Source organism: Perna viridis, chromosome 12, assembly GCF_037379345.1.
Source record: "Perna viridis isolate PV_CMFRI_1.1 ecotype Kerala chromosome 12, ASM3737934v1, whole genome shotgun sequence".
NCBI lineage: Eukaryota > Metazoa > Mollusca > Bivalvia > Mytilida > Mytilidae > Perna > Perna viridis.
The window spans coordinates 14,736,496-14,748,744 of record NC_142456.1 but is presented as its reverse complement, the minus strand read 5'-3'; positions in this window follow the sequence as shown (position 1 = coordinate 14,748,744).

Here is a 12,249-nt window from a genome sequence, read left to right as displayed (position 1 = left end):
GACAGAGTTGTCTGTCCTTGAAATGGTCATTTTCAGTGCTTTCTTACAGATACTGACACTTAAATACTAGTATGTTTTGAATTAATTGTAAATTAAGGCATCTATCGCATTACTTTTTTTCATTTAATTTTATACAAAAAATATATATATCAAATACTGCTTTTTTATATTCAAACATCTTTACCCTACCGGTGCACCTGGTTCATGCTCCCAGTTTTTTGTGGAGTCCGAGTTGCTCATTGACTTTTATTTTTTTTGTATTATTTTAGTTTCTTTATGCCCTTTGTTATGCTTGTCTGTTTTTAATGTCTGGTCTATGTCCTTGGATTACATTCTTTTGATATACGCTAGAATCTTGGTTCCCTTGATTAGTCTTTCAATTATAATTATTGAATTTTTAACTGTCTTCTATTACACCTGTAAGAGGGATTTAAAAAATACAAGAGTTTCAGATGCAGTGGGTTTTGTAGTATCTTTCAATTTAATCAAAGGAATAACTATTTCAAGTTTAGTTCGATGAAAAATTGCCAACCTTTCCAATAAACTCAAAGGGCTACTTTTCATTACATAACCACTGTAAAACAATTTAGGCATTAAGATGTAGATAAAGATATATTCAACATTTTATTTGCCCTAACTAGGTATGAAAATTGGCAAAACAAAAAAACAAAAAAAAAAAAAAAATCAAAAAATAAACAAACAAAAACAAACCAAAAAACAAACAAACAAACAAACAAAAACAAAGAAAAACAAACAAACAAAAACAAAGAAAAACAAACAAACAAAAAATAAAACAAAACCAAAACAAAACAAAAATGAGCATAGTTTACGTTTTGGAGACAAATCAAATTGATTCGTTAATGAGAGGTGTTAAGGTAACCGAAATCATATTAGTATTGATAAGTAGAGCAAGGTTGTCTTAGCCTACTAACAACTTTAAGTTTGCTTAAAAACATATAAATTAATGATCATACATTTGAAACATCAATTCAGCATTGACAAACACAAAGATATACATGTACGACACCCAGTTTCACAAAATTTTGCAGTGTAACAAAAATTATTATAGTATTAATATTCTGTATTTGAAAACAATAAACATGATTGTCAACAACTACATCTGATTAAAATAAATATTTGCTATAAAACATACATGTATTCTGTATTATCCTTGATTAAGAGTAATTTTATTTGTATGGAGTTTACATAAAGAAATTTATATATATATACTCTAGTTATAATGGAATTGTAAAATAAAAATGATGAATAGATACTTCATAATGGCAATGTGTTTTATGCACAGAATATGATACTGTGAACAATTGACTCTTGACACATATTACATCAGGAAAATATTGTTTAACCAATTCAAACCAATTTTAAATATTTTGGTATCCAAAAGTAGCGGTAGTAACATCAAAGCATTTTGGTCTAATTGTATAACAACTTGTTTTCGACACTTACTTATCAAAAGCTGCATTAACATATGTCGATTGAGAAGTCCTTTCTCTCGAAGGCGTACTTTTTTCTTTATTCTTGCTCTATTAAGCTGAACATTACTGGCAGTCGATTGAGTTAGATTATGAAGTCCCTCGTAAATATGGTTTTCTTTTTTCGTTGCATCTTCTTCGCAAATGGCTGCAACTACTTGCATTTTCCTCCTCGATGACGTTCTGGAACAAGTCGGATCTGAATTCTGCCGATAATGCCTTAGAACGAGTACAATATTATGATGTGGACTCATTGAAAGCAAGCTCCCTAGTGTTGCATTCTCCACGCTAACATTTGATTTCAATTGTTTCAACCATTTTATTACTTGAAATCGTCACACACCTCTTAAAAGTTTCATTTGTTTTAAATGTTGCTTTAACACAAGCAAAGTCACTTTTGCCTATCTTGTTTGTTATGAATGTAAATTTTACGTCACTATAAATCACTATTTGTTTTTCTATGCTTTAATTTTTCGAGAACAGCTCTATTTCTAAAGATGTAAGCATTACAATACCAGCTTGTCTATATACTAAACTTGGTACTGAGCCAGTCATATTATACAAAAGAGAAAAATCTATAAAGTTGTCACTCTGACATTTGGCAATATTAGCCGATAAATGTATAACGGTTCTGATCTTGGACATTCGTTAACCGGAAAACACAACACGTGGTATCCTCTAGCTTTCGATGGTGATGTGCAGCGACCAAACACGTCCACTGTATAGTTTCTTAGAGGGAGGAGATTGCAATCACAGTGTAAACTTGAGTGAGACATTTAATATGGAACGACTACAAAATCATTTCTAGTGAGGATGAGAGTTCTTAGGTGTCTGAAGTCTATCAGAAGATGTATATTATTGAACTTTTCAATCTTATTAAAACTTAGATCAAGATATTTCAGAAATTTTATTTCAGTTAACGCCAAAGGAACATCTTCAAGTAAGTTTCTTTGGAAATGTAAATATCGAATATCTGACGACAAATTAAACCCTAAATCATGTACGGTACTAATCAAATTGTGCTCCAAGTGCAGTTCATCTATCCTTTGTCCCCCGAAATCTGCTGGAATATATGTTATTTGGTTAAAGCCTAAATCAATTACACGTACTGTACATCCAACGATTTGTGTTGCAGAATTGACAGAGTGGTGTGATACGTCCAGATTGTAATAATAAGCTGTATTCTCATCTACACAATCTGGTACTGAAGTTAATTTATTATATGAAATATCTATATCTATAATGTCCAGGTAATATTCTTCCTTCTCTTTTAAAATTTGTATAACTGTGTGAGTATCAAAATGTTCAATGTTATTGAAGCTCAAGTCAATACCGATTTTCACACGTCTCATATAATGTTTGCGGGAAGGACACTCGACGTCGATAATGTTATTTACTTCTGAGAGAAAGTTCCTGCTCAAATTGATATTGATAGGGTAGTCCCATAATATACGCGTATCATTTAGTCTCAGATACATCCCATTTACCTCTGTAATATAGTCATTTGCAGAACTAAGTTCAAACTCTGCATTAGAAAACATATCTATCCTTGCATCTCCGAAGTTAATAGTTATGTTAGGAATAACTGTAAGTTCATTGTCCCTAAAATCAATTCGTAAATGTTCTCTCAAGTCCGACCGTCCTTCCAAAATAAGAGACATTGGATTAACATTCTTAATATTATTGTTCCTGACATATATGCTGGTCAACGGTCTTGTAGCTGTTGTGTTGTAAAATAACATTCTCATGAAGTCCACATTTCCCATTTTCATATCGTTCATAGAATATGACGTTTTGTTATCGGCAATGAATGAGCAAAATGTTTTTTTTTTTTAAATGAGTTTGACTGATGTTAAAATAATTACCATCTATCAAAACATTCGTGGGTGTATATCTCATTTTCGTTTTTATTCTACAGAGAAAATCCAAACTTAGGCAATTATTCTTTAGATTGAGAACTTGTACATTATCAAGTTCGAAAACAGCATCGTCTTTGACATGAAAGTTTTTGTCACAAAACAAACTTATGTTTTCCATTTCTAGTTTGTTTGCTTTTCTTAAACTACTTGTCATCGCCTGCAAGATGTTTTGAACCTGTTATACGAAATATCATATTGGTAAACATTTGGCGAATTTGTCGGTACCTCTTCCAATCGATTATACGATATATTAAGTAAATTTATTTGTGCGTCCGGGTACAGTTGAAAGGCTGGCTCGGTGATTCTGTTCTTATTGAGATCAATTTTGCAATTTCCATTACATTTAGGAACTGATAAATAAACAACACCTCTTATGTCATTTGTTGAAAGATCAAGAATAAAGAACTCCCGACCATGGATCGCAAAACGATTTCCAGGATATAAAATCACGAGGAATAGTCTGAATTCTGTTCTCGTTTATCAATAAATATGTTAAATTTCCGGATCGTAATCGGACATTTTGAAGGGTAAGGATAGAATTTCTCGACAAATCTAAACGTTTTAGATGTGCTTGCATATTAATAACCGATGGTTCTAGAAAAGAGATATTGTATGTTCCAAGATCAATGACCTCTAGACTATGAACCAATGCCAAATAATTCCAGATTTGATCAGTTAACTGCTTGTTAGACAGGTACAAATATTGAAGTGATTGTCGTGATTCAAGAAACGATGTTTCTTGTATTTTCATCAGTCTATTATTTTTAGCAGCAAAATGATCAATATTATACACTTCCGTTAAATCTAACTCTGTGAGTTTATTCGAATCAAGAATTGATGTTTTGTAACGTTCGTTCTTTATTTCTTTGAATTCAATTGATATCAACTTGTTTCCTGAAATGTCAATTTTCTTTAAAGATTTCAATTCCATACTTGATGGAAAGAAACATTGTTTCATTCCCGTCCTTTGAAATTTCATTGTTACCTCTTGCAATTCCTGTAATCCTACCAATGCATTGTATGGACAAGTCTCAAGTAAATTCCTATCCATTCTCAGTATTTTGAGAGACCACCTTATTGACTGAAATATTCCATCATGGAAATAACAAATCCCGACATTTTCACAATAGATTTCCTTAACATTTGTTCCATCAAACATATAGAGCGGGAGAGTTTCTAGTGCCCAGCTTTTTGGCCTGTTGTTACGAAGTTTAACTTTGTCAGCTTCCTTAATATTACATTCCGTTACATTAATTTCGATTGGAATAACAGGATAATAATATATGGTTCTGCTGTTACTATAAAAATTACAATTCTTGCCATATGTAGCAACAATAATGACAAGGAGGTAAAACACAATTCCGCTTAACATTAGAAGTGGCGAATATTTACACATTTTGGCAAATGTTACCATAAAATGTTAAGAACAGGATACTGAAAACAAAAACACACTATTCAGTTTATATGATAAAAATACAGAACAGTTTTAAAACACATTTCAGTATTTTTTCTCCATGTAGCACTACACTTTATACTTGCACACTTTGATAACTTACCGTTTCCTCTATGGCATACATTCACTTTTATATACGAGTGTAACGCTTTCAGTTTATAGTCTTTGTATGGTACAAACTTCCTGATACACTAATAGGAAAATAAGCGTTTATGGCGCAAACGTATATCTTGCTGACTTAATACGATTACACAAATACACTGTGTTTTTTAATTACTAAATTTTTAATAAAGATACATATGGCTAGAAAACTCATATAAAGAACAAATACTAAAAACAAAAAACAAACAAAACAAACAAAACAAAAACAAAAAACAAACAAAACAAAAACCAAAACCAAAACGAAACAAAACAAAACAAAACGAAAAATACAAAAAAAAAGAAATCTATAATAAAAACACTTTTTTTAAAATTCAAAAAAAATACACCCACAAAAGAAAAAAACAAACAAACCAAAAAATAAAGAAAAAAAAAACCAAAACAAAAAAACAAAAACAAAAACAAAAACAAAAACAAAACAAAACAAAATTAAAACATGTGATCTATCATTTGCGTTTTAGCAGTCACCAGAGAATATCACCAATTTATTTTAATTTTAAACCATAAACATAACAACTGCGATTTCAATAACGGCTCACCTCATCGTTTATGTCTCAAGCAAAAATGTTGTATTTAAGATTGAGCGGAGATTAATTAACATAATAAATTATATAAAACTATCTATAATGACTTTAACAACTACCTGCTCAGATATCCTTGTTTTATGTAACTAACCTGGGGTCTGTTGTTCACATTGTCATTAAAATTAATCCGTAATTAATTTTAATGAGTCATTAAAACTTAATGGAGTGACTAGTAAATCAAATGATCAAATTTTGTTGCTGAACTTTTTTGAATCATTGCATGATTGTAGGCACCATAGGGCACCGCCACAGGAGGCTAAATTGTCCGACCCTACCCACCTCTCCCAATTTCCAGTGGCAATCAAAATTTCTCGACCCCATTATCCTTGTGTCCCATCCCATTTTTCATTTCATCATCATTTCATGTTCATTTTTTCATCCATTTCATGTTCACCGCCTGAATATAGCTGAAATATTGCTGCTCGGGCGTTAAACCCCAACAAAAGTACATATGGCAGCATAAATATGTCGTCTGCTACATAATTCCCATTTTTAGATATACATGGCAGCTGTGTACACAGGGAATTATTCATGGAGGCAATGAGCGAGAACCAAAATGAAACTATGTAAGTTAGTTGACATTATAGTGCCATACAGATAGGTGAAGGTCGAATACATGAATAGAATTGGGAATTCCACTTTTGTAGCAGGCAAAGGATTGATAGAATCTACAGTATCCAATGCTTTCTTATAACATGACCTAAGATATGTGATGTTATATTACGCGGATAAAACACTAACACACTATTAGGTTAATGAAAGAGCTTCCTCACGAAAGTCACTAATCCTTTTCCCTCTCAAATGAAAAATGTTCACAAATTCTACATTATTTCGAATATTATAACAAACACCTAGCACCCATATGCAATTTTATTCTCTCCGTGTATATGCTTGATGATGTTCCGTTGAACACATGTACCGTACATTTGTATTACCCAGGCAATTGTTACTGATGCTTGTTGATCCAGAATAAACTCTCCTACAAAACAAAATATTAATAAATAATGACTATTTTTTAATGCAATAATTATGAAGTTACCGGTAAAAAGTTGTTTGTTGATGGCCGCACAGGCTGAAATGAAATGAATTGAATCCAAGTAATAATGACATTCGATTAGCATTTTTTAATCTGACGTTGAAAACTAACAAAAAGACATAAAAATAGCCAAATGAAATTACTTATATTCTAAACACTCCATTTAAAACGTTTCATTGACCAACGAAAGCCGCCACAGATCATTTATAATAACAAATTATATTATACTTCATATTAAATTCGAGAATTTTGATTGGATAAAAGGATATGTGGTATTCCAGTACACCACCCTTCCTTTAAGTATACCACCCTTCCTTAGAGTATACCACCCTTCCTTCGAGTATATCACCCGCTCCGACCGGAAAAGCATCTTGTCCATATCGTTGCGCAGTCCGTTATTACTGTACATTTTCTAATTTCCGCCCAAAACAAAAACACCAGACGACAGTTACAATGACTTTTGCCGAGGTTAAGGACGATGCAATTAATGAACTTATAGCAAACAAGGACACCAAAGATGTTGATTTGCTTTTTATCAACCAACTCATTAGAAACCCTACCAACTGAACGTATTTTTCTCTCGCTTTTTTCCAGGTAAAATGTTTTTACTTATTTAAATCCCTTAAATATGTGGGCACTTTTGACATTTCCATGAAAATTCACTTGCTCACCTTACTACCAGAATGAATAGCAGACCAACATTTTTAAGGATGATTTTGCAGAGGAAAAAACACTTCACAATGAGAAATGTTAAGTCAATGGATCTTTTGATATTTGTCTATCAATAGAAGGATGGTATACTGGTTAAAAAGATATTCAGGATAATATAACACATACTGCCTGCAGTTTAGGGTGGTATACTGGATCACCACACTCAGATCTGATCAGAAAGAAAGAATTCGTTTGGCTGGATCCTTCAATCTGAGTTTCCGCTATATAGATGACGTATTATCTTAAAACAATCCTAATTTCGGGGATTTGATACATCGCATCTACCCAAAAGAACTTGAGATAAAGGATACTACAGACATTGTGAAGTCAGCCTCATATCTTGACCTACACATAGAAATCGATGGTAAAGGAAAACTATTGACCAAACTTTACGACAAACGTGATGATTTTTCATTCAGAATTGTCAACTTTCCTTTCATCTGTGGCAACATCCCTTCGGCTCCTGCGTATGGAGTGTTCATATCACAACTCATTCGTTATGCCAGGGCTTGCCGAAACTACGCTTTTTGTATCGCGGTAGAACTCTACCAAATAGGCTTCTGGAACAGGGTTATGTTGCTACAAGATTGAAGTCATCACTACAAAAGTTTTATGGTCGTCATCATGAACTTGTGGATCGTTATGATGTATCCATCTGCACCATGAAAACTGATGTATTCAACGGGTCATAGTTTTCCTTTCCTCGTTTGTCTACCCCGGACTTGACTTTTTATGAGCAACTCGGCGGGTGTTTCTAGAAAAGCAGTGGACGCTTACCCTACCGGTGCACCTGGTCCATGCTCCCAGTTTTTAGTGGAGTCCGAGTTGCTCATTTAGTTTTGTTACTTTGTATGTATGATTTTAGTTACTTTATGTTCTTTGTTGTGTATGTCTATTTCCCATGTCTGGTCTTTGTCCCTGGATTACTTTTGATTACCGCTATAACCTTGGTTCCCTTGATTAATCTTACATTCACGCAACCCATGACATTTGGAAATCCTGCTATGCCGTCAAATCCTTGCCTAATCCGTTGCTGCTTTGCCTTAGATGGCCATTTTATAAAATCATCCTTTATGTCAAACAAAGCAGAGGTAACCCTATCAACGACTCTTGACAGAGTGCTTTTGTCAAAGCCCATGGTGTCCCCAATAACTTGTAATTGGCTCTCACTGGCATAAAACCTAAGGGCAATCATAATTTGCTGCTCAACGGATAGATCTGTGATCTTTCTTGTATCGCGTTCTAACACAGGTTTAAGAATATTTGTTAAATACTGAATAGAATTCCTGCCAAATCTATATCTTTGTCTCAAATCCTCATTGCTAAAATCTCTTAAAAGGGGATTGAAACCTTAAAATGACACTCTCTACGTACTCCTGCCAAGTTCTGCATAGCGAGGGCGGTCATATTTAGTGATTTTAATTGTCTGATTAAACTTTAATTCAGGTCCAGTGAGTGAATTAAATTTAATGACATGATTAGCATTTTTAATGATTCATTAAAATTAATGACAAGTTGAACAACAAGTTAATTTCATAATTAATTTTAATCAATTGATTTAGTTATTTTAATTACTAATTAAGATAAATGACAAGTTGAACAACAGACTCCAGAATTATTAACTGTATTGAAGAATTGTGTGGAATGACGTTGGTCAACGATTTGTATACGCGGATCAATTTAACAATAATCGTTGATATTTATGGCTTGCATATAAAAGTATGCACTCTAATGGCATGATAATTCCGTAGTTTGCACTTCTGAAGGAGTTGATATTTTTGACTCGGGGAAACAATATGCTGCTCGCTCATTCAAAAACTCGATGTTCTGTCGCGCTTGTTGATATTTTCAAATATCAATTGGTTTATATGTCGCAGGGCGTGTATATTGAGACTATATTTCCAACAGAGCATTGGGCCATGACAAGTTTCACAAGAGCCAAATTCTTTATAAACTGTAAATATATTATTCACAAAATGTATATATTTCCCTTGATTACTCTCAGCACAATTATAGCTAAAGTTTAGACAAACGGTAAAATGTAGTATCGCCAAATAAAACGATTATTTTATCTTAAACTTAAAGCTACATTATAAACACCATATCTAGTAAACTTTATTAAAACAATTCAAATCCATATACCTGTAAACATATTGTTTCAGCATTAGAGCGACTTTAAATCGTTGAAGTCGTTTTTCAGCTGAATCTCAAAGCTTATTATAAATTCCACCAGGAACAACCTTGAACTGCTTTCACTTTACCTGCTCCATGTCACGACCACGACCTGATGTGAAAATGTAAGAATTAGCGTACATACTTATATTATAATGTAAAAAAAAAGTCTTCATGTACAAATGAGATTAAACATTAAACCATTCTGAATGACGACATAATATACTTAGGTGGCCTATACCTCTCTAAGGATACATTTGTTCTCTCACAAAAAAGTTTCAAATATACAAATACAATGCAACATGTAAAAAATATTTAATCACCATATCGATCAGGCAACCTTGTCGGTCTACCAATTGGACGTAACACTGGTTGCTGTGTATGTTCTTAACTATGTAAGCCTTTTGTACCGTCAATCTGACTACTTACATCTGACCTCTAAAATCGGATATTGATATTTGCTCGACCTGTTGATCCCCACCAAATGAATCATCTGACTAACTTGTGTCATAGTCATGCCTAGATTTTGATAGACCAGTCATGCTAGCATTACCACTTACATCAATAACTGTAGTTTTGTTCGTCCCTTTGATCAAAACTCAGTATTTATCAACTCTGAAGGACTGAATACACCGCCAGCGGATTAAGATGTATTGAAACTTTATGACCTGAAATTATCAAAGGAGCTGAGTCATCGTCAGATTCACTCTCTTCTTATAAACTTTCATTACCTGAATTATCCACCGTGTCTGCTGTCGAGTCCTTTGTTTCATTCACCCCCTTGTTGCACTTTACCAATATAACTAATTTCTCACTCAGATATACCAACTTTTCAATTGGTAAATAATGCATCGGAAGAAGTAAGTTTCTGTGTACTGTCTTAGACTTAAATTTACCCTTCCCAAATTCTGGCTTAATGACATACACGAGAATTATTTGGTTGAGAATCAACAATATATGATTCTCTATTCCACTGATTCGATAACTTCTGCTTACCTTTAATGTGTATGTTTTTAAGTAAAACCCTATCACCTTTCTTCAAGATTGAATTTCTGCTTTTCAAATCATACCTGGCTTTATGCCGTCTATTCACCTTCTCACAAACGTTGGAAGCCATCTTATAAGCAGGTTGCAACAACTTCTTTTCTTATTGTTTGGCATAGGACTCAATATTTTTACCTTGAGCTAAATCTATGTCAACTTCTACAAAAGCATCGATACTAAGGCGTGGTTGTCATCTGAACATTAAATAATGCGGACTGTAATTTGTGCTTTCATGCCTCGTTGCATTATATGTATGTACAAAAGGAGCTACGTAGCTTTTCTAATCAGCCTTCTTATCATCGTTAAAAGTACATAACCTGCCTAATAAGGTAGAATTAAATCTCTCGCACTGACCATTTCCAGATGGGTGTGCTGGATTTATTCTTGACTTTTATATTTCTGCCATCTTGCACAACTTACCTATAACTCTCGATTCAAAATTCCTACCCTGATACTATGTATACGCGCCGGAAAAGAAAAATGCTGTATAAACGATTCCCATAAGCATTTAGCAGTAGTCTGGGCTGTCTGTTTCTTGGTAGGAATTGCCTGTGCATAGCGAGTAAAATGATTGGTTATTACCATTATGCTTTCATAACCACCCTTAGGCGGTTCTAAACTAAACAAAATCAATACATACCAATTCTAGGGGTTTGGAAGATTATACAATCTAAACTAATTCAGCACAATGATTACCTTTAAAACAAAGGTAATCATTGTGCTGAATTAGTTTAGTTTGTATAATCTTCCATGATACAATTTCAAAGCTAATTCTCTATAGTCAACTGGTAGTACAAGTTGGTAAATGTGTGTAGTCTCACTGTTGATAGTACTTACCCTATTTAGCACATCATCCTTTATTTTTTAATCGATCAGTCATATACAAGTTTACGTACCTTCTGTGACTCCTTAATTAGTTGTCTCTTTATAGGTTTATGTCCTCTCGTTTTGATCTCAATTACTATAGCAACATATTCATCTCTTGTCTGTTAATCCGACCATCAAATTAAACAAAATTCACTTACTTGAAAATCATTACCCTCTACTACATCTAGACTCAGGGACATCAATATATGTTCAGCCAGTAGACAACTAGATAAAACCAACATTGCATCACAAAAAGCTTTAACAACTTCAGTGAACATTACCTGTCTATCCTCGTCAATCCTGGATGAGCTGTCTGCGGCTACGCTGGACTGTCCTCACCGATATACTATGCTAAAATCATAGTCTGCTAAAGCTGCTATCCATCTTTGAGACGTAGCATCAAATTAACCCTTACCCAGCACATATGTCAAAGGATTGTAATCAGTACGTACCTCAAAATTATTTCCACATAAATAGTTACTGAATGTATTAGTAACTGATCACTTGAGTTCGAGAGATTCTCTCTTCTTTGCAGGATAAAGTTTCTCAGTGGCGCACAATGCTCTACTAGCAAACGCTATTATCCTTTTTTTACCATTCTGAAATTGATAGAGTTTTGCACCAAGACCACTTTCACTTGCATGCATCTCTAAGATAAACGGCAAACTGTAGTCAGCATAACCTATAGTAGGTGACATTGTTATTACCCGTATAAGCATCTCCCGGGCTTTTTGTTGTTCAGGTCCCTAAGACCATTTGGCAGGTTAAGGTTTGTTCTTTCTCTAACTGTTCATTGTTTTCTTATTAGTCTGGT